General features: G+C 36.3%; 1 protein-coding gene across 1 annotated transcript in view; it reads left to right on the top strand.

The window, feature by feature from the left end:
• Nucleotides 1-24,456, top strand: part of LOC145270362 (uncharacterized) — a 33,695-nt gene extending 9,239 nt beyond the window's left edge. The window contains exons 3-4 of the mRNA XM_080126011.1: nucleotides 10,352-10,438; nucleotides 19,788-24,456. The gene's annotated coding sequence lies outside the window, so the exon portion shown is untranslated. The remainder of the gene's footprint in view (nucleotides 1-10,351; nucleotides 10,439-19,787) is intronic.
• The last annotated feature ends 316 nt before the right edge of the window (nucleotides 24,457-24,772 follow it).

Raw genomic sequence — 24,772 nt, 5'->3', positions numbered from 1 at the left:
TTTCTTTTCTCTTTTTTTCTTTTCTCTTTTTTTCTTTTCTCTTTTTTTCTTTTCTCTTTTTTTCTTTTCTCTTTTTTTCTTTTCTCTTTTTTTCTTTTCTCTTTTTTTCTTTTCTCTTTTTTTCTTTTCTCTTTTTTCTTTTCTCTTTTCTCTTTTTTCTTTTCTCTTCTTTTCTCTTTTTTCTTTTCTCTTTCTTCTTTTCTCTTTTTTCTTTTCTCTTCTTTTCTCTTTCTTCTTTTCTCTTTCTTCTTTTCTCTTTCTTCTTTTCTCTTTCTTCTTTTCTCTTTCTTCTTTTCTCTTTCTTCTTTTCTCTTCTTTTCTCTTTCTTCTTTTCTCTTTCTTCTTTTCTCTTTCTTCTTTTCTCTTTCTTCTTTTCTCTTTCTTCTTTTCTCTTTCTTCTTTTCTCTTTCTTCTTTTCTCTTTCTTCTTTTCTCTTTCTTCTTTTCTCTTTCTTCTTTTCTCTTTCTTCTTTTCTCTTTCTTCTTTTCTCTTTCTTCTTTTCTCTTTCTTCTTTTCTCTTTCTTCTTTTCTCTTTCTTCTTTTCTTTTTTTCTTTTTAGCTCGGGTACCGCTCGACATTACTTGTTTTAAGAACTGTATAAACATTTTACATTAAGTAAAACCACTGAAAGCTTATCCAGCTAGGTAGAAGAGTAACATATATTGCCTTTGGTAACATGTTATTTATCTTGATTTTTTTTACAGCTTTTTCTGTTAGAGAAGACTTTTTGGCCTATGTCACTGTAACATATATTGAGCGAGTTTTTAACAGTATTTTATCCAGTTTTTTATTTATAACACCTTTTCCTAAACTTACCGTGTTAAAGAGGTAGTGAGACGCCATTTTGAATGTTCCAATACATCGGTAAATACTGTATGGTTTTCGAGCTGAATAAACATGTTACATTGAATAAAAACACAAAAAATATATCCAGTTTGGTAGAAAAGTAACTTATCTTGCCTTTGATAACATTTATTTGTTATATATTTGTTTTTTGACAACTTTTTCGAATTTGTGTGTACAGTAATACAAACCCAATATTTTTTAATGCCTAGACTAAACTGTACAAGTACCGAAGTTTTTACAAAATATTGGTGTCAGTAAGTTTTACAAAAGCCGGTGGAGAGGCGGTGGCGAGTGTGTTTTGCCTCTCCTCCCTCCCTGGCCACCATACGTTTTTTTTTTTTTTTTTTTTTTTTTTTTTCTGCGGCGACGTCGGTGGCGGCGAGAGGGGGGGGGGTCCTGTAATATGCGTCATATTTAGCCTTTTTTTTTTTCCGGCCTTTTTTTGTTATTGGAAAACAAGACGGCCGCCATTAAAAATGATGGGGATTACGTTGGATACTGAATGTCTTCAAATACGTATAACTGCGTGTCTGCGCAAAAAATAAATGCGATAATCGTTCTCAGCGTACCCGAAAACCTATAAAAGTCGACAAATTATAGGTGAATGCCGAGGGGGTCGGTAAAACTAAAAAAATTTCCGTTCTCAAGCCCCCCCCCCTTTTTTTTAAACTTGCGGAAAACGCTCTTTTTCAACGGTTGTTTTTAAAAATGGAAATTTAAATTTCATTTTGCGTTTTACGTCAAACGCACCGTTCACATTCGACATGTCAACTTTTCTAGGTTTTCGAGTATGCCGAGTCTATTCCGATAGCCGTTCTTAACATGGGGAGGTTATGGGGTGTGTCTATTCCGAAAGTCATTCACATGTTAAGGTTAGGAGGGGTGTCTATTTCAAAAGCCGTTCTTAACATGGGGAGGTCGGGGATGTCTATTCCAAATTCCTAATGAACCGCCCCCCTAATTAAACACTTCATAAAATCTCCTCACTAACGTGATGTACTTGCAATAACCCTTATCCCTGAGTGGCTTCCGGGCCTTGATAAGTGGTGATCACTGTGTAAAAAAAAAAAAAAAAAAAAAAAAAAAAGCCATTCTTAACATGGTGAGGTTATGAGGGGGTGTCTATTTCGAAAGCCGTCCTTAACATGGGGAGGACGGGGGGGTGTCTATTCCCAAAACCCTTAACATGGGGAGGACCGGGGGGGGGGGATGTCTATTCCGAAAGCCCTTAAAATGTGGAGGTTATAGGGAGGGGTCTATTCCAAAAGTCCAAGATCAAGCCCCTCCCCCCCTTTTTTGTAAGTGGAGAAATCCTTCACGACTGAAACAATTTTCATTTTTGTTCCTTTCTCCACGTAAAAAAAAAAAAAAAACGACCCTAACCCCTTTTTTTTTTTTTTTTTTTTTTTAAAGCAGTTTGGCCTTCAAACATTGAGTGGTTCTTTTATGGGGGATCGATTTACTAGGTGTGTAAGAAATTTCGTGAAAAATAGTGAATAATTCCACCCCGTCTTTCCAAGCTTATAACTCCTCGAAAAATGTAATTCAAGACCAAATTTTTTTTTTTTTTTTTTTTTTTTTTTTTTTTTTTTTTCAATTAAAGGAGCAAGGACGAAGGTTTCATAAAAAAACGTGTTTTTTTTTATTATTTTTTTTTTAAAGGTTTTAAACTTCGGACTTTACTGGTAAATTTCTAAAAAAAACACTAATTTTTTTGTTTTAAATTTGAATATATTATTTGATCTTTTATCTTTAATTTATGATATATAAAACTTTGAGTAAATTAATTACTTTTTAATAGACATTTCAAAATGGGGTGGGTGGGTGGCGTGAATTAAAAAAAAAAACGTTTGTCTAAAATATTATATTCGGTTTATTGGAAAGAGCATAAAATTTCACATTGACCCTGAAAATATCGTAAAAATAGAATCAATAGAAAAATTTTGATAGATTTTTAAAGTTTAAAAATTGAAAAATATTGAGTTCGTAAAATTCATTACTGTTTTTAAAAAAATAAAAAATATTTCTATTAATTTTAAAACAACTTTAATAGTTTATTTTGGAAGTATAATCCATAAAGAAAATAAACAACCCACTTTTAAAAGAGAAATTACGAGTTTTTTAATATTTTATTCGCAGTTTCGTGTTAGGGGTGTCAAAAATTCTGATACACCTGGTTTACTATCGATAATAATTCGCTGAAAACATTGGCAAAAATAAATTAAAAAAAAAAAAAGAAAGTTTTCAATCCCCCCCCCACTTTTTTTAAATTTTTTATTAAGTTTTGAAAAATTAAAAAAAAAAAAAAATTTTTTTTTTTTTTTTTTTTTTTTTTTTTTAAAGTTTTACGTTTTTTAAAAAATGGAGCGGATATTTAAATTTCATTGCGTTTTACGTCCAACTCATATTTTTTTTATTTTACCTCACTAACGATATACGCATCGGCTCCGATGTTGAACATTGCTCAATTGAAAGAGAAATCATTATTTTTACAAGGAAAGAATTTTTGCGTGTTTTTTTTTTTTTTTAATTTATTTTTTATTTATTTTTTTTTATTTTTATTTATTTTTTTATTCATTTATTATTTATTTTTATTTATTTTATTTTTATTTATTTTAATTATTTATTTTATTTTTTATTCATTTTATTTTTTATTTATTTATTTTTATTTATTTTATTTTTTATTTTTTTTGCCGGAGTTTGTAATTCGTAATATTTGTAATATTTAAAGAAATTTATTTTTTATTTATTTATTTTTTTAGTTATTTATTTTTTTAGTTATTTATTTTTTTAGTTATTTATTTTTTTAGTTATTTATCTTTTTAGTTATTTATCTTTTTAGTTATTTATCTTTTTAGTTATTTATCTTTTTAGTTATTTATCTTTTTAGTTATTTATCTTTTTAGTTATTTATCTTTTTAGTTATTTATCTTTTTAGTTATTTATCTTTTTAGTTATTTATCTTTTTAGTTATTTATCTTTTTAGTTATTTATCTTTTTAGTTATTTATCTTTTTAGTTATTTATCTTTTTAGTTATTTATCTTTTTAGTTATTTATCTTTTTAGTTATTTATCTTTTTAGTTATTTATCTTTTTAGTTATTTATTTTTTTAGTTATTTATCTTTTTAGTTATTTATCTTTTTAGTTATTTATCTTTTTAGTTATTTATCTTTTTAGTTATTTATCTTTTTAGTTATTTATCTTTTTAGTTATTTATCTTTTTAGTTATTTATCTTTTTAGTTATTTATCTTTTTAGTTATTTATCTTTTTAGTTATTTATCTTTTTAGTTATTTATCTTTTTAGTTATTTATTTTTTTAGTTATTTATTTTTTTAGTTATTTATTTTTTTAGTTATTTATTTTTTTAGTTATTTATTTTTTTAGTTATTTATTTTTTTAGTTATTTATCTTTTTAGTTATTTATCTTTTTAGTTATTTATCTTTTTAGTTATTTATCTTTTTAGTTATTTATCTTTTTAGTTATTTATTTTTTATTGATTTTTTTTATTTTTTTTTTTTTTGCCGGAGTTTGTAATTCGTAATATTTGTAATAATTAATTTTATAACGTCACCAACTAACTGTATCGTTATTTTCATGGAAAGTGTTCGACTGAGCTTCAATCTATGGTCTCCCCCCCCCCTCGCCAAACTTTCACAAGAAACACTCGTCTAGCTGAAAACACTATCAATAATTCCCCCCACTCTTTATCTGTGCCTAAACCTAAACGTAGATTCCATGAACAAAGTTTCTTTCTTAGAACTGCACGCCTGTGGAATTGTCTTCCGTTTTTCTGCTTTCCGGCTGACTACAATATGGTTGTCTTCAAGTCTAACGTAAACAAGTTCTTGATGAGCCGTTCCATATGAGTTAACAAATTTACCAAATTTTCATTACTAATGATTACTATATTGTCCAATTTCTACTGTACACTCTTTAACCCTTTATCCTTGAGTGGCCTCTTGGCCTTGATAATGTGGAGATGCCTGTGTAAAAGAAAAAAAAAAAATTCTTAACAGGAAAATTGGCGAAAGATGGCGCAAAGAAACAAACTAGGTCACACACGAAAAAATTCTTTCCTTTTTAAAATAATGAATTCTCCCTCAATCAAACAACTTTCAACATCGTAGCCGGTGCGTATTTCGCGTATTTCGCTAGTGGGATAGCACTCGTGTATGTCGGCCCATTTTTCTTCGAGTTGTAAAGTTTTTAGTGTGCAAAGACAGATTATAAAAAATAAAAAATAATGAAAATAAACAAAACAAAATGTTAATTTTCTTGAAAAAAAAAAAAAAAAAAATAGGCGACTGCCCCCCCCCCCTCTTATTCCACAATTTTCACTTTTTTTTTTTTGTTAATATAATTACTTACAGACTCTTGCATAATTTGACCCGAATTCTCGTGAATTCCCGTCAAGCCCGGATTGGATGAGACCGGCAATCATCGGTGACGCAAACTAAGGAAAGAAGCAAAAAAAAAAAAAAAAAAAAACTACTTTCAAAGAAGCAAATATGTTTATTTAATTTATTTTAGTATTTATTTTCATTTTGCAAAATATTTATCAAGTTATTTAAAAAATGTTATCTTCAAGAAAAGGTTGTTTTACCTGTATGAATGTTAGGTGTAAGTACAATTTTTTTTTTTTTTTTTTTTACTTTATTTTATTTTATTTTTTATTTTTATTTTTTTTATTATTTTTTTATTTTTATTTTTTTTTATTTTATTTTATTTTTTTATTTATTTTTATTTTATTTTTTTTATTTTTTTAATTTTTTATTTTATTTTTATTTTTTATTTTTATTTCATTTTTTTTATTTTTATTTTATTTTCAAAACTTTTTTTTCAGCAAGGTTTATTTATTTATGTAGTAGGGTGGTTACACAGAAATAAATTTTATTTTTATTTTTTATTTATTTTTTTTTTTTATTTTATTTTTTTATTTTTTTTGTTTTTTATCTTTTTTTTTTTATTTTTTATTGTTTTAAATTTTTTTTTTTTTAATTTCTTATTTTTTATTTTATTTTTTTATTTTATTTATTTTTTTATTTTTTTTATTTTCAAGCAATGTTCAGCAAGGTTTATTTATTTATGTAGGGTGGTTACACAGAAATAGAAAAAATTTTTTTTTTTTTTTTTAATGTTGTTAATTTGCTGGTGGTCCAGTACAAAATAAATCATTAAAAATAACTAATTATAAAATAAAAAATTACAAAAAAAAAACATTTAAAAAAAAAAAAAAACTTTTTAAAGTCGCGTTAGCGTTTCAACATTTGAACAACGCTCGGCCGACACCGATGATTGCCGGTCTCGCCCGATCCGGGCTTGACGGGAAATCACGAGAATTCGGGCCAAATTATGCAAGAGTACCGACTTATGTTTCAGATTATAAAAAAAAATTTAATAACTTTTCGTGTGGAGGTGGGTGGGTTCAGTTATAATATTGTACAAAATTAAACACGAACTTTGTGGTGGCCACAATGAAAAAAAAATTTGCAACTCACTCTGATGTGACCGGAAGTTAGGGGACAAAAAAGATTTCTTTATTACCCCCCACCCCAACTGCATCTCTCCTCCCTCTTTCATCTATCTATCTATCTATCTATCTATCAATCTATTCATCCTGGTCACAAAGTTCGTGTTGACTTTAGTAGAACGTTATAATTGAAAACTGAACCCCCACGTGAAAAATTTCGAAATTTTTAATTTTTTAATTTTTTTTTTATTTATTTATTTTTTTTTTTATTATTATAATCTGGAACTTAAGCCTTTAGTCTGATATTAAAAGGAAGAAAGACAGCCATTTTGTAGTCAGCTGGAAAGCAGGTAAAGTAAAGAATTCCACATGTGTGCAGTTCTAAGAAAGAAACTTTGTTCATGGAATTTAGGTTTAGGTATAGACGAAGAGTGGGGGAAATTATTGATAGTGTTTTCAGCTAGACGAGTGTTTCTTGTGAAAGTTTGACGAGGGCACTGGAGATTGGAGCTCAGACGAGCACTTGTCATAAAAATAACGATAAAGCAGAGACAGGCTCGCAACGTCTCTTCTGTGAGAGAGAGTGTACAGAGAAAAGGGCACCCCCCACTAGGCTAGGAAGTCTGTTTTGAACTCTGTCAAGGCAGGATAAGGTCTTCCTTGCAGCTCCTGCCTAGATGTGACAGCAGTACTCCATCTTCGGACGTACCTGGCTCTTATATAGGTAGAGAATTGCATCAGCAGGTAGATATCTACTGTGGAACTCTGTTCCGTCTGCCTGCTTCCCACCTGACTACAACCTGGATGTCTTCAAGTCAAACGTAAACAAATTCCTAATGAACCGCCCCCTTAAGTAGACACTTTATTAAACCTCCACATTAACGTACTGTACTTGCAATAACCCTTATCCCTGAGTGGCTTCCGGGCCTTGATAAGTGGTGACCACCTTGTAAAAAATAAAAAAAATAAAAATAAAATTTTTTTCAAAAACCCTAGACTTGCTTATACGTGATGTAAATACGAGTGCCGGGCAGGAGCTGCTAAAAACAGCCTATCCTGCCTTGACAGAGTACAAAATAGACTTCGTGGTTTGGTGAGAGATTCCCTTTTCTCTTCCCTGCAACCTCTCTCCCACAGAAGAGACATTGCGAGCCTGTCTTTGTTTTATCGTTATTTCCATGGCAAGTGCTTGTCTGAGCTCCAATCCCTCGTCCCCCCCTCGCCAATCTTTCATGAGAAACACCCGTCTAGCTGAAACTACTGTCAGTAATTTTCCCCACTCTTTATCTGTGCCTAAATCCAAACGTAGATTCCATGAGCAAAGCTTCTTTCTTAGAACTGCACGCCAGTGGAACTTTTTGCCTCTTGCCTGTTTCCCACCTGACTACAACTTGGATGTCTTCAAGTCCAACATAAACAAACTCCTGACAAACTGCCCCCTTAAGTAAGACACTCTATCAAAACCCCCAATACTAATGATTACTACAATACTATCTCATTGATTATTGTACACGCAATAACCCTTATCCCTGAGTGGCCTTCGGGCCTTGATAAGTGGTGACCCCCATGTAAAAAAAAAAAAAAAAATCCCACCATTTTTCCAGCGACCTTAGCAACAGATTTGATGTATGTGTTCCATTTAAGATCAGGAGTAAAGGTCAAGCCCAGAAGCTTGTCAAAACATGGAGCCTCCTCAAGACGAAAGCCGTTCATTTCAATTGATGCCAGATGGGGATCAGAGCGTTGATGATGTAAAGATAGAAGCTTGGTTTCAGATGCATTAAAAGTAACCAGCCACTTCTTTCCCCATTGTACCACATGCTCAAGATCAGAGGAGAGAGGATTTGAGAGAACCTGGTCGCTATATCTTTATATAAATAAAATGAACTCATTTTTTCACGTCTGATTTTGACCTTAATAGGATTAAAAATCAAGATATTTCATGCAAATATAATATGCACAAACGGCAGAACAATATCTGAGGTGTGTTATAGGCTTATTATTTCTCAAATTCCTAGATAATCTTAGATTTCTATACTTTTTCTGCTGAGAAGTCACGGCCAAAATCGGTTAAGATCAATGGAAGTGGTAAAATATTTTCTCTCTTATAAATTCCTCCTCCCCCTGCCACCACTTAACACCGTTTGGGGATCGTTCACAAGGAACAGTTGAGAAGAGAACACCGGTTTGGCTTCGTAGTTCTTTCATGTGAAGTTGTTTAAAATTACTAAACTAAGCTGCAGTGCTCTGTGGCGTAGTGGTTAGCGTGCTGGACAATTCACATTATATTTTCACGTTCCGTAGTCGTTTTTTTTTTTTTTTTTTTTTTTTTTCTTTTCATAAACAACTGGAATGGACTTTTCTTGGTGGCCGAACTGTTAACGTTGCAGATGTTTTTTTTTTTGTTTTTTTTTTCACACTTTATTTTCCTACTTTTACTCATGACTCCAGGTTTGATCCTTCCTACTTACCTACCATAACATTTTTTAAAACTCCCCCCCCCCCCGTCCCGGAAACAAACACTCGGGCAACGCCGGGTACCCCTGCTAGTAATTGAATAAATGAAAATATATTCAAACCTATTTTGCGACCAGGCAAGACCAGGCGCACACCATTTTTAGTAAAAAAAGAAATATTTTCTCTTATAAAAATAAACACTTGATTAATTTACGTGAATTTTGGAATATGACATTTTCTTTCAGTGACAGACCCCCCCCCTCCCTTTATAATGATATGATTTTAAAAGGTATTAACAACAGACAAAGGCTACTACTAAATTAATTAGGGAATGCACAAAACTTAGTACAGACCAAAAATGGGTTGAAAAGGTATAGATTTTGAACCCTTGGACGACGATGTTTACATCACGTATAAGCAAGTTTTGAAAAAAATATATTTTTTTTTTTTAAATTTTTATTTATTTATTTTTTTTTTTTTTACACGGTGGTCACCACTTATCAAGGCCCGGAAGCCACTCAGGGATAAGGGTTATTGCAGGTACAGTACGTTAGTGTGGAGATTTAATAAAGTGTTTACTTAAGGGGGCGGTTCATTAGGAATTTGTTTATGTTGGACTGCCATCCGTAGTTGTTGTCGTCTCACCACATTTTTGACCAATTACCTCTGGCACGCTTTGGGTGGGATTGAAACCGCTATCTTCAGACAATGTTCATCTGGAACTGTAGAGATTCAACGTCTCTATCAACTGCGCCACGGGGCCCTGAATCTTTGAATCCAACCTTGATCGCCAACAACTACGGATGGCAGTGATTGCTGAGAATGCAGTTAGAAGATTCGAAGTTCCTATCCGTCGCGGTTACCACCTGACAAAGGCCAGAGGAATAGTTGGCCGAAACGTTGTGAATAAAAGATGAAAAACAACAACTAATAAAGATGAGACTAGTAGTCCGAAATAAAAATAATATCAATAATTTAGGTGACTAAAATAGGACGACTCCGTGTTTTGTTAACTATAATTAATTTAGGTGACTAAAATAGGACGTCTCCGTGTTTTGTTAACTATGATTAATTTAGGTGACTAAAATAGGATGACTCCGTGTTTTGTTAACTATAATTAATTTAGGTGACTAAAATAGGACGATTTCATGTTTTGTTAACTATAATTAATTTAGGTGACTAAAATAGGATGACTCCGTGTTTTGTTAACTATAATTAATTTAGGTGACTAAAATAGGACGACACAGTGTTTTGTTAACTATCAGTAATTTAGGTGACTAAAATATAACGGCTCTGTGGAGAAGTTCAAGTGCAACGTGAACCGATATCTTGCTGCCCAAATCCCTACATAGTACCCCAGTAGTTGTTGCCCCTGATAGTAGCCCCCTACACCAAAGTGGCAATGTGCCTTGTTTGGGGTGAAAATGTAATAAAAAAAAAAAAACTCCATAGTCTTTAAAAACACCATTGTTGCAGTTGTTTGTAATTGAAAACAAAGTAGACGTTAAAATCTTCTTCAGACGACATGATTACATGAATTTTTATTTTATTTTTTTTTTCTAACTATTTCTGCAGCGGCAACTTTCAATTCCATATTGTTCCGAAGACTCGTATTCCAGAAACGAATGAATAAGTCAAGCCGGACCGTGACATTTCGTAAAGGTAATAAATTCAACATTTTCTTTTTTGTGGTTGTTCGCATTTGTAATCTTTTTAAACCAACGCATTTTTTTTATTTTATTTATTTTTTTTTTTTTATATCTATATATATATATATATATATATATACATATATATGTATACATAAGTCACCACTTTCAAGGCCTGGAGGCCACTCGAGGATACGGGTTAAAGAGCGTACAGTAGTCAATGGGATAATATTGTAGTAATCGTTAGTAGTAAAAATTTAGTGAATTGTATTACTTAAGGGGAACGGCTCACCAAGAATTTGTTTACGTTGGACTTGAAGGCGACCATATTGTAGTCAGTGGGAAAATGGAGGAGAGTTCCATATGCATGGTCCCCCGTGAGTGCAGAATGAATGAGGGATCACCACTTATCAAGGCCCGGAAGCCACTCAGGGATAAGGGTTATTTTGTGTACAGTAATCAATGGGATAATATCGTAGTAATCGTTACTATTGGAGATTTGATAAAGTGTCTTATTAAGGGAGCGGTTTATCAGGAATTTGTTTATGTTGGACTTGAACGCATCCAAGTTGTAGTCAGGTGGGAAACAGGCAAACGGAAGAGAGTTCCACTGGTGTGCAGTTCTAAGAAAGAAGCTTTGTTCATGGAATCTACGTTTTGATTTAGGCACAGATAAAGAGTGGGAGAAATTATTGACAGTAGTTTCAGCCAGACGGGTGTTTCTCGTGAAAAATTGGTGAGGGGGGGGGGACCAGAGATTGGAGTTCAGACGAGCACTTGCCATGGAAATAACAATAAAACAAGGATAGGCTCGCAACGTCTCTTCTGTGGGAGAGAGGCTGCAGGGAAGAGAAAAGGGCATCCCCCACTAAGCCACGAAGTCTATTTTGTACTCTGTCAAGGCAGGATAGGCTGTTTTTAGCAGCTCCTGCCCAGATATGGCAGCAGTATTCCATCCTTGGACGTACTTGGCTTTTATATAGATAGAGAATTGCATCAGTAGTGAGATATCTTCTGGAGTGATAGAAGGATCCCACCATTTTCCCAGCGTTCTTGGCAACAGTTAGCCCCAAAAGTCTCCAGGGGACGTCAAATCCTGGTGGAAATGAACAAACGGTGTAGTTTTAGGCCTTTAACATATTTGAATTTGAGTTCTGTACCATGCGAAAAAAAAAAAAAAAGTCCATCATTTGTATTCCTTTCCTCCCCTCCCCTGTTGGTGTTTTTTTGGATATCACTTATGTTTTCTGAATCGGTACTGTTTGAGTGCAGTGGCAAGGAGAAGTCTAGGAAGACTGGAAACGATGCAGAGATAAGCGGAGAGAACATGTAGGCTCATCGTTGTTTTACTTAGGTGATCTGACTGTGTCAAACGTAATTATGTCTATGAACGTGTTGAGCTCTAAACTTTATATTTTTATTTATTTATTCCCCCCCCCCCGACGAAAGGAGGGTTGACCTGTAAATCCACCCTTGTCTGTTCGTCTGTCCGCATTTTTCTCAATAACTATCCTTACATCATCAACGCTCTGATCCTCATCTGGCATCAATTGGGATGGATGGCTCTTGTCTGGGAGAGACCCAGTGTTTTGACAAGCTTCTGGGTTTGACCTTTACTCCTGATCTGAAATGGAACACGTACATCAAGTCTGTTGCCAAGGTCGCTGGAAAGATGGTGGGATCCTTCTACCGCTCCAGAAGATATCTCACTACTGATGCAATTCTCTATCTATATAAAAGCCAAGTACGTTCAAGGATGGAATACTGCTGCCATATCTGGGCAGGAGCTGCTAAAAACAGCCTATCCTGCCTTGACAGAGTACAAAATAGACTTCGTGGCTTAGTGGGGGATGCCCTTTTCTCTACCCTGCAACCTCTCTCCCACAGAAGAGACGTTGCGAGCCTATCCTTGTTTTATCGTTATTTCCATGGCAGGTGCTCGTCTGAACATTTGTACACGTTTTTTTTTAACTTTTAAATTTTTTATTATTTTATCTCCAATCTCTGGTCCCCCCTCGCCAATCTGTCATGAAAAACACCCGTCTAGCTGAATCCACTGTGAAAAATTTCCCCCACTCTATATCTGTGCCTTAATCAAAACGCGGATTCCATGAACAAAGCTTCTTTCTTAGAACTGCACGCCTGTGGAACTCTGTTCCGTCTGCCTGCTTCCCACCTGACTACAACTTGGATGTGTTCAAGTCCAACGTTAACAAATTCCTAATGAACCGCCCCCTTAAGTAAACACTTAACGTACTGTACTTGCAAAATAACCCTTATCCCTGAGTGGCTTCGAGGCCTTGATAAGTGGTGACCAAAAAAAAAAAACTATGCCTTGGAATTTTTTGAAATTTTTCAAGCATTAAACCTAATGAGTAATAAAAAAAAAAATAAGTAACAAAACGGATTTTCTGGAAAATTCCGGTTGCTCCCCTTCGGGGTGCCTTTCAGGTTAAAACGGCTAAAATTGACACGTTTGTGCTTATTAAAAAAAATTGATGCCTTGGATTTTTATAAAACTTTCTGAAAAGTTGTAACTAACTGATTTCTATATAATTTTGTTTGTCTATGCTTCGCGATAACTCTTGGGTGGGCCCCAGGGGCTCTTTTAGGGCTAATAAAAACATTCCATTTTGGGACTATTTTTTTAACATATTTGTCTCCAGAATGTGCTGCTGCCATTGCGCACAGAAATCACTTTTTCCACTGCTTCAAACGTAATAGATGTATGGAAACTAAAGCCGTTTTCAGGACTGCCAGCAACCATTGTAAGAAAGTAATAAGGAACGCAAGAGAGTTGTATGCTCAATCTGTTAAGTCCAAAGTAGCTGAGCAGCGGCTTGGTTCCCACCAGTTTTGGCAAATAGCAAACAGAATCCTGAACAGAAGCGTGTGCTCCATCCCAACTATTATCAATGGACCTGAGGTAATCTCGTCAGCATCAGACAAAGCCAAACTCTTTGTCAAGAACTTTGCAGCTAATTCTACCCTTTGCGACCAAGACCGCCAACCCCCAATATTTCCTCTTGTATCAGAAAACACGCTATGTGATATACGTATATCTGTACGTGATGTTGCCAAGCTAATCAAAAACCTTGATTCCAGTAAAGCAACTGGCCCTGATGGTATTCCAATTATAGTACTCAAAAAACTTCAACCTGAACTAGCGCCCATAATTACAAAACTGTTTAAACGTTGTCTTAAGGAGAATAGTTTCCCATCTCCCTGGAAAATCTCATCAGTATGCCCTGTATTTAAGAATTCAGGTGATCGCTCATCCCCCTCTCAGTACAGGCCAATAAGTCTCCTGTGCGTCATGAGTAAGTTGCTAGAATCTGTATTAAATACAGAAGTAATCAAACATCTCAACAAAAATAACCTTCTTAGTGACACTCAATATGGTTTCCGTTCTGCTAGATCTACAGCAGATGTCCTTACAGTTATATCGCATAGGATTAGCAAATTTCTCGACGGTGGCAATCTTTCTAGGGCAATTGCTCTTGACATATCTAAAGCCTTTGATAGGGTATGGCATAAAGGTTTACTTCATAAGATCGCTAGCTATGGTATAGCTGGAAAAGTCTTCTCAATTATTAAATCATTTCTTTCTGAAAGGTTCATAAGAGTAGTAGTTGAGGGGCAAAAATCAGAAGCTCACAGTATTAATGCCGGTGTCCCCCAGGGATCCATCCTGGGCCCAACTCTTTTCCTGATCTACATTAATGATCTTCCAAATCATATCCTTACATCATTTGTAGACATTTATGCTGACGACACTACCATTTATGGTAGCACATCTAAGACAGTAAACGAGCAAGTTCTCTCCAATTCTCTCTCCTCTGATCTTGAGCACGTAGTACAATGGGGAAAGGAGTGGCTGGTTACTTTTAATGCATCTAAAACCAAGCTTCTCTCTTTACATCATCATCATTCTAATCCACATTTGTCATCAATTGAAATGAATGGCTCTCGTCTTCAGGAGGCCTCAAGTTTTGACAAGCTTCTGGACTTGACCATTACTCCTGATCTTAAATGGAACACGTATATCAAATCTGTTGCCAAGGCCGCTGGAAAAATGGTGGGATCTTTCTATCGATCCAGTAGATATCTCACTGCTGATGCTATTCTCTTTCTATATAAGAGCCAGGTACGTCCAAGGATGGAATACTGTTGCCACATCTGGGCAGGAGCTGCTAGAAAGGACTTGCCTTGCCTTGATAGAGTTCAAAATAGACTTCGTAGCCTCGTAGGAGATGTCCTTTTCTCCTCCTTGCAACCTCTATCTCACAGAAGAGATGTTGCGAGTTTGTCTCTGATGTATCGTTATTTTCATGGAAAGTGTTCAACTGAGCTTCAATCTATGGTCCCCCCTCGCCAAACTTTCACAAGAAACACTCATCTAGCTGTAAACACTATCAATAATTTCCCCCACTCTTTATCTGTGCCTAAACCTAAACGTAGATTCCATGAACAAAGCTTCTTTCTTAGAACTGCACGCCTGTGGAATTGTCTTCCGTTTTCCTGCTTTCCGGCTGACTACAATATGGTTGTCTTCAAGTCTAACGTAAATAAGTTCTTGATGAGCCGTTCCATATAAGTTATCAAATTTACCAAATTTTCATTACTAATGATTACTATATTGACCAACTTCTACTGTACACTCTTTAACCCTTATCCTTGAGTGGCCTCTGGGCCTTGATAATGTGGTGATGCCTTTGTAAAAAAAAAAAAAAAAAAAAAAATTTTCTGTGTATGTTTATTTAGCAATTTTTTTTTTTTTTTTTTTTTTTTTTTTTTTTTTTAAATTTTTTTTTATTACATTTTCACCCTAAACAAAGCACATTGCAACTTTGGTGTAGGGGGCTACTATGAGGGGCAACAACTACTGGGGTACTATGTAGGGATTTGGGCAGCAAGATGTCGGTTCACGTTACACTTGAACTTCTGCACGTCAGTACAGTTGGGGAAGCAGGGACCTGGAATGGAATTTCAAAGTCTAGCAGTTCTGGGGAAGAAACTATTGGAGTAAAAAGATCTTTTACATCTAGGGATCTCTACAGTGTGGGGGTGGGATTTAGCAGCCTGTCGGGTTTGTCGAGGTTGCTCACGTCGTGGGGGCACAAGTGATTGCAGTTCGTCAGAGCATTCACCACTAAAATACTTGTAGAAAAGGCAGAGGGATGCAACATTTCGTCGATGGGACAGAGGCTGAAGCTTAGATGCCAGTTCAAGGCATATCACGTTTGCGACTCTCTTTTGAACCTTGTCAAGGAGCGAGAGACTAGTAGCAGGTGCACCAGCCCAGATGTGACAGCAATACTCCATACATGGGCGAATGGTGGCCTTATAGAGGTACAGGATACTTTCGGGTGTTAGTAGTTTTCTAGCACGGTAGAGAGAGCCCACCTTTCTTGCAGCGGCCCTGGCAACGCCTTTAATGTAATTGTTCCAACTCATGTTTTCTGTGAACGTTAGGCCAAGGATTTTGAAAGATGTACTCTCAGATAAAGAGTCGTTGGCCATTGCTATAGGTGGTAGAGAGGGTTTCTTGTAAATTTTGCATGGTGCTGAACTCAAATTTAAATAAAGGCCTTGGGTACTTTTGGGGCTAAATGGGGGTGGGACCGAATGATGGTCTTATTCATTTCTTTTTTTTGCATGGTGCAGAACTCAAATTTAAATATGTTAAAGCCTTGGTTACTTTTGGGGCTAAATGGGGGTGGGACCAAATGATGGTCTTATTCATTTCTTTTTTTTGCATGGTGCAGAACTCAAATTTAAATATGTTAAAGCCTTGGTTACTTTTGGGGCTAAATGGGGGTGGGACCGAATGATGGTCTTATTCATTTCTTTTTTTTGCATGGTGCAGAACTCAAATTTAAATAAAGGCCTTGGGTACTTTTGGGGTTAAATGGGGGTGGGAGCAAATGATGGTCTTATTTCTTTTTTTTTTTTGCATGGTGCAGAACTCAAATTTACATATGTTGAGGCCTAAAACTGCACAGTTTGTTCATTTTCACCAGGATTTGACGTCGATTTGGGGCTAAATGGAGGGAGGGTATGCTGACTTTATTCATTTTTTTTTTTTATGCCTCGTTCACTGTGCACTTATGGGAGACTATCCATGCTTCACTTGTATTTTTTTTTTGTTTTTTTTTATCAAGGCCCAAAGGCCACTTGAGGATACGAATTGATCATTAATGTACAGTAGTCAATGGGACAATGTCGTAGTAATCGTTAGTCGTGTGCATTTGGAAAATTGGATTATTTAAAGGGAACGGCTCATCAAGAATTTGTTTACATTGGACTTGAAGACAGTCATATTGTAGTCGGCTGGAAAGTAGAAAAACGGAAGACAGTTCCGCAGGTGTGCGGTTCTAAGAAAGATTTGTTTGTGGAATCTACGTTTAGGTTTAGGCACAGATAAAGAGTGGGGGAAATTATTGATAATGTTTTCAGATAGACGAGTTTTCTCATGAAAGTTTGGCGAGACGGAACCCTAGATTGGAGCTCAGACGAGCACTTGCCATAAAAATAACGCTAAAATAGAGATGTTTGGATTTAGGCACGGATAACTGGAAAAAGTTTATCAAGCATCAGTTTTTAATAAACGTGCCATCTGTTTTTAGTTAGTACTAGCGAGGGGTACCCAGCGTTGCCCGGGTGTTTGTCGGGGTATGTGAAAAAAACCTGAAAATGTGAAAAAAAAGCGAAGCCTTCACGACGCGCAGTTGGAAAATAGTAAAGTGTTAAAAAAAACAGGTGCGTGTTTTTGATTGACGTGACGGCCATAGGTATTCAGCAGTAAGCATTTTGTGCGGGACAGTTTTGAATAAATCGGTTTGTTTGTTTTTAAAAACCCGTTCCCTGTTTATTAGGAGGAGCGAAATGAAAGCTACTGTCTGATATGACGAAGTCGACATTGAACAAATGTTACTTCGCTCTCTTGAGACAACTGGCTTTCGGCCTGTGATTGGAGTCGAGTTTCGCTTTTTTTTTATACCAAAAACCGAATGTAACGCGTGCCGATGCGGGAAATGTCGAATAATTAACGTTTGAAAGTCAATAAAATTAAATAGACAGGCGAGCTCCGTAGGTAACTCTGAGATATTACAATTTATAGATGATATAAAAAAGTTTTAAGAAGTTGTGAACCGAGCAAGCGCTTCCCTGAAAGAAGCCTTTTGTGGATATCGAGGACAAGCTTACATACATACATGATGATGATGATGATTGCAAACGTCTTGTCAGACGAGTGCCACTCCCTCAGACACTTAATGTCCATGAGCCCAGAAATGACTTTTTTTTTTTTTTTTTTCTTAGTCCTACTGGTGAATTCACACGCTCACACAGGCATGATACTGAAGACGATCATTGAGATCAATTATTACATGTTTCCAGCATTTCAAGCCTCCATGCGTCATAACTTTTCCATCGCCACAGGACCATTTTTATAGACAAATGCCTGAGGGAGTATCTATACACAGGTGATGTTACAGAGTCTAGCTTTGTACGACAGCTAAGTCTCTCTCTCGGTTCAAAATGTTGAGATCCAGCAACAAGCAAGAGCAAGATAGCCAGCAACAAGTTAAACTGCAGACTAGCTTAATGCGGGTACTGGTCTCCCGCTTTATGGTTTTTTAAATCAGAGATTTTCTTCTCCTAGAAAGGTTGCCTTCACCACGGCTTATGGGAGCCCTCTCCACACAAACACACGTAGTGCTAGTTGACCGTTGAACCCGAAAAAGGGTTCATTCGTCCTTTGGAAGGTCTTGTTTTTAATCCTTCAGGGAGACTAGCCACCCTCCTCACCAAATAAGTCTGGGGGAACCAGTTTAGTCGCTGGTGACCCGACCATGAGGCAGGTAGTACTGGGTTACATGGTACCAGTAGCATATGACATGACCTGACATACATACATACATACATACATACATTTTTGCTTTTATATATATATATATAGATGTATCTTAATTTTAATCACGCAGGTTAGAGTTTAGTAAACAAGTTCTTTTTAGTCCTCCAATTAATCAGAGACCTATGTTTTCAGTGGCGTCCGTGTGTCCGTTATTCTGGACGATTGCCAGATAACTGTCCATTAGTTTTTCCGGAAATTTTGCCAAAAATTGTATTTCATTAAATAGATGTGCACAGTAAAAAAAAAAAAAGTTTTTGCGAAAAATTCCTGTTGTGCCCCTAGGAGCTCAAAAGAGGTTAAAAAAAAATGCCACAAAATGGCCAAAAATGACACGTTTTGCCCCCATAACGTTTGATCCATTTGTTAGAATGTTTTGAAACTTGGCCAAAATGTGTAGGCCATTGTTCTTAATATAAATCCAGTATGGGTGACCCTGGCAAAATTCTGGTCACATCCCCTGGGACTTTCAGTGCTATAAACGCTCCTTTTTGTGGCTCTTTTTTTTATATTTCTCAACAAAACCTTTGTCTGACTTATATAGTGTTTTTTCATGGTGGTCAACTCAAATATGCATATGTTATGGCCTGAAACTGCACTGTTTTCCATTTGCATTGGGGTTCAGTGTCCCCAGAGACTCAAAAATGGGCAAAAATGACACTTTTTGTCCCATAGCGTTTGATCCATCCATTAGATTTTCCTGAAACTTGGCCAAAATGTGGAAGCCATTGTTCTTAATATGAATTCAGTATACTGAAATTCTGGCAAAATTCTGGTTCGCATGCCCTTTTGGAGCTCTTTTTTCATATTACTCAAAAACTTGATATGTATGTCTATATGGTAGTTTTTTTTTTTTTTTCCCCCATAACTTTTTTCCCCCATAACTTTGCTTTTATCCCCCCATAACTTTGCTTTTATCCCCCCCTAACTTTGCTTTTATCCCCCATAACTTTGCTTCCCCCCATAACTTTGCTTTTTCCCCATAACTTTGTTTTTATTTTCCCCCATAACTTTGCTTCCCCCCCCATAACTTTGCTTCCCCCCCCATAACTTTGCTTCCCCCCCCCCTAACTTTGCTTCCCCCCCTAACTTTGCTCCCCCCCCCCATAACTTTGCTTTTTCCCCCTCATAACTTTGCTTTTTTCCCCTCATAACTTTGCTTCCCCCCCCATAACTTTGCCCCCCCCCCCTTAACCTTGCTCTCCCCCCTTAACCTTGCTCTCCCCCCTTAACCTTGCTCTCCCCCCCCTAACCTTGCTCTCCCCCCCCAACCTTGCTCTCCCCCATAACCTTGCTCCCCCCCCATAACCTTGCTTTTTTTCCCCCCTCATAACTTTGCTATTCTCCCCCCATAACCTTGCTTTCCCCCACCCCATAACTTTGCTTTTCTTGTAACTTTTTTGTAACTGTTTGCTTGTCGTAACTCTTTTTTCGTCTTTAATTACAGAATATCCGTTTGCTTGTGGAAGACCAGTTAAAAAAAAAACCTGAGAAACACTGAACTTGACGAATCTTTACTGCGGATGACTTGGCTAAAAATCCAACCACATTGCATTACCAATATGGGTATCATTATGAATCGATGATTTCAAACCACATTGCATTACCAATATGGGTATCATTATGAATCGATGATTTCAAACCACATTGCATTACCAATATGGGTATCATTATGAATCGATGATTTCAAACCACATTGCATTACCAATATGAGTATCATTATGAATCGATGATTTCAAACCACATTGCATTACCAATATGGGTATCATTATGAATCGATGATTTCAAACCACATTGCATTACCAATATGGGTATCATTATGAATCGATGATTTCAAACCACATTGCATTACCAATATGGATATCATTATGAATCGATGATTTCAAACCACATTGCATTACCAATATGGGTATCATTATGAATCGATGATTTCAAACTCGGCCCAGATGATGACTTAAGCCAACTCTTGCGGGATGTACATAGCTTCTCCAAAGATATTGGAATGAAGTTTAACCTCGACAAATATGCCCCGTGTTCCATCGGAGCTGGGAAAAAGGTCCAAACAAAAAAATGAAGATGGGTACATCAAGGAGAGCAGGAAAAATACAAATACCGAAGACAATAGACAAGAACGATTCAATTAAATTGAATATCTTTTATGGAGTGCATAAATATCTCCGCTGGACAATCCGTAAAAAGTGAAATATCGAACGCAGCAGCAAATCTTGGGAACATGTTTACCAGAATAAACGGTTGGAAGTAAGTCCTGCACCATCCCCTATGACGAGGAAATTCTTACAGCTACGTATTTAGAGAACGAAGCCATAAAACCTGACATAGTCGTATGGTAAAAAAAGGAGAAAGAGAACCTTAGTAGAAGTCAGTGTCCCCCAAGGACGCTTGGTTGAATATAACTTAAATCATTATCTGAATATTTATTGAATTAAAATAAAATTAAGAAAATTCTAACAACAACGAGAGGATTATAATGACGGGACAAGATCGAGGCTCGATGACCAATGTTTTAAAAAAAAAAAAAAAAAAAAGGGATGAGTGGTCTCAGCAATAACAACAGAGCTGAAAGGGAAAAGATTACGAAATACCTATGTCTTATTTATGACATGAAAAGAAACTGGAATCTTAGGAAGATTTTTATCATTCCGGTAATTATAGGAGCAATTGGACGGTGGGTGGGTGGGGGATTAAAAAAAAAAAACACCAAAAACAACTACCAGTCAAATATACCCGGTAAATCAAGTGCAAGAGAGATTCATACTTAAAGGAACTGTCAGAATCCTAAAAAGATCTCTCGGTTGGAATATCCGAGTTAAGCGGATGGATGTTTGGCATCCAATAGGATGCCCCATCCCCAGCTCGAACAAACTGATGTGAAAACAACCAAAAAAAAAAAAAAAAAGCTATAAAGATTATGAAATAACTGTCTTATTTATGACATGAAAAGAAATTGGAATCTTAGGAAGATTTTTATCATTCCAGTAATTATAGGAGCAACTGGACTCATGAAAAAGAATTTCCAAAACTATCTGGCGAATACACCCGATGAAGCAAGTGCAAGAGATTCAGGCAATTGCACTTAAATGGACAGTCAGAATCCTAAAAAGATCTCTCTGTTGGAACATCTATAAAGTCTGGCATAGTTATACGGGGAAAGGAGAAATAAGCAACTTTTTCATTTTTCTTTTTTTTTTTTTTTTTTAATGTCGGATGAATTTTTGATGACGAGCAAAAATTGGAACGTTTAAGTTGTGAGGTTTGTGGATGAGCAATTTCTAATGAACAATTGAACGTGAATGCTTGACACGAATCACTTTCTTATGTGACGATGCTACGATTCCATGACAATTAACACCCTACCTGAGAGCCCATCCTTTAGCCTTCTCGGCTTAACACAGGCAACATAAATTGGAAGAATTACATTGAGGACGTTGCCAGGACTGCTGCAAAGAAGGTGGAATCGCGCAATCATACTAGAAAATTACTCGTATTCGAGAGTATCCTATATTTTTACAAAGGCACAATTCACCCATCATTAAATGCCGGAAAAACCAGTTTCTACTTACTTTTTTCCTTGGACTTCCCTCTCTGTTTCCTGCTTTATTGTATCTTTATAAAGACAAATGATAGTCAGTCATTTTTTTTTTTTTTTTTTTTTTTTGCACTGTGCAGAACTCAAATGTACATATGTTAAGACCTAAAACTGCACCGTTTGTTCATTTTCACCAGGATTTGATGTTCCCTCGGGACTTTTGGAGGCTAAATTGGGGGGGGGGACTGCTGAACTTAGTCATTTTTTTATGCTTCATTAGGTTTATTGTTGGCTTAATATTCACCGGGAATATGAATTTGAACAAATGCATTGACAAGCCCGCTGTAATATTGTATTTCTGATGAACTCCTAACACTTGTGCCCCCCTTGATATACACCTTTACTGTTGAGATCACTAGATTGTGGAAAACCTTCTGCTCGACTAGTTTCTTCTTTCAAACGATAGACTTTGGAATTTCCTCCCATTTTCTGCTTCTCTGACGCTTAAATGTACTGTATTTTTACAAACCGGACAAGTACCAAAATGCCACCCTTACACAGTAGAGTTCCACCCCCCCCCCCACATGCAAGACAGAAAAGCCTTCTACTCCAATATAGTTGCTTCTCCAGAAGTTGCTAAGTTTACGTATCCGGGCAGCAACTAAGGTTCCACAGAGAAATATCGAAATTCGCATCTCGAAAACATGGGCCGCATTGGATGGGTTGCGTTCAGTACGGACTTCGGGGCTAACTAACAAATTGAAAAGGCAGTTCTTCAGGGCAATGGTAGTCTCTGTCCTTGTTTACGGTGCTACAACCTTGATCACTCACCAAAATGTTGGAAAGATAACGTATCTGGGCAGCAACTAAGGTTCCACAGAGAGAAATATCGAAATTCGCATCTCGAAAACATGGGCCGCATTGGATGGGTTGCGTTCAGTACGGACTTCGGGGCTAACTAACAAATTGAAAAGGCAGTTCTTCAGGGCAATGGTAGTCTCTGTCCTTGTTTACGGTGCTACAACCTTGATCACTCACCAAAATGTTGGAAAGATAACGTATCTGGGCAGCAACTAAGGTTCCACAGAGAGAAATATCGAAATTCGCATCTCGAAAACATGGGCCGCATTGGATGGGTTGCGTTCAGTACGGACTTCGGGGCTAACTAACAAATTGAAAAGGCAGTTCTTCAGGGCAATGGTAGTCTCTGTCCTTGTTTACGGTGCTACAACCTTGATCACTCACCAAAATGTTGGAAAGATAACGTATCTGGGCAGCAACTAAGGTTCCACAGAGAGAAATATCGAAATTCGCATCTCGAAAACATGGGCCGCATTGGATGGGTTGCGTTCAGTACGGACTTCGGGGCTAACTAACAAATTGAAAAGGCAGTTCTTCAGGGCAATGGTAGTCTCTGTCCTTGTTTACGGTGCTACAACCTTGATCACTCACCAAAATGTTGGAAAGATAACGTATCTGGGCAGCAACTAAGGTTCCACAGAGAGAAATATCGAAATTCGCATCTCGAAAACATGGGCCGCATTGGATGGGTTGCGTTCAGTACGGACTTCGGGGCTAACTAACAAATTGAAAAGGCAGTTCTTCAGGGCAATGGTAGGCTCTGTCCTTGTTTACGGTGCTACAACCTTGATCACTCACCAAAATGTTGGAAAGATAACGTATCTGGGCAGCAACTAAGGTTCCACAGAGAGAAATATCGAAATTCGCATCTCGAAAACATGGGCCGCATTGGATGGGTTGCGTTCAGTACGGACTTCGGGGCTAACTAACAAATTGAAAAGGCAGTTCTTCGGGGCAGTGGTAGTCTCTGTCCTTGTTTACGGTGCTACAACCTTGATCACTCACCAAAATGTTGGAAAGATAACGTATCTTGGCAGCAACTAAGGTTCCACAGAGAGAAATATCGAAATTCGCATCTCGAAAACATGCTGCTCAGCTCCTTACATAATATCTCTGCAACTTATGTCCCGATAGTAGCCTTCGTCTTCAAAGTGGCAATATGCCGTGTTTGGGGGGGAAGATTGAATAATAAAAAAAAAAAATAATAATAAATAAACAAAAATCTCTGACTGTTAGAAAAAAAAAAAAAAAAAAATCCAATCTAATAGGTCCCACACTAGCAGTTAAGCTCCAGCCTCTGTCGCATCACTAGCGTTGCATCGCTGTGCCTATTTTACAAGTACTTTAATGGAATCTGCTCTGATGAACATGTACACCTGACAAACCCGCTTAGCAACAAAATCACCAACTAGCAGCAAAATTCCACCCCTTTACTGTTGAGATCGCTGAATGTCGGAAAAACCCTATTCTACGAGCTTCTTCCCTCAGACTTTCTTTTGGATTATGGCGATCTCTTGCATATCGGCAAAACTGTTACAATATCAACAATATGAAAGAACTATTTAAAAAAATAAATTCCAACAAAAAATAACGTTTCCGGAAAAAGTAAATCTATATAAAAGAATATAACTTTAATTCAATCCAACTTTACCACACCCCCCGGGGATGGGGGGGGGGCACATCACAAAAAAAAGAAAAAGCACATCACTTAATGATGCAAAAAAGCTGATTTAATGAATAAATTAAAATCTCTAATCCACAAAAAAAAACAAAAGAAAACTCTGCATTAAATAACGAAAAGAACAAAAAAAGGTTGATATGGGGGGGGCACATCACTTAATGATGCAAAAAAGATGACTTAATGAATAAATTAAAATCTCTAATCCACAAAAGAAAACTCTGCATTAAATAACCAAAAGAACAAAAAAAGGTTGATATGCCGTAAAACCAAACCAATCCCGTCAGATCACCAAAATTAAGCAACGAGGAGCCAGAAATGCTAGACTTTGGAATTCCCTTATGTT

Source organism: Euprymna scolopes, chromosome 46 (genome assembly GCF_053919585.1).
Source record: "Euprymna scolopes isolate OS-2025 chromosome 46, ASM5391958v1, whole genome shotgun sequence".
Classification (NCBI taxonomy): Eukaryota; Metazoa; Mollusca; class Cephalopoda; order Sepiida; family Sepiolidae; genus Euprymna; species Euprymna scolopes.
Note: the sequence above shows the minus strand (reverse complement) of the source record. Positions and strands in the feature narration are given on the sequence as shown.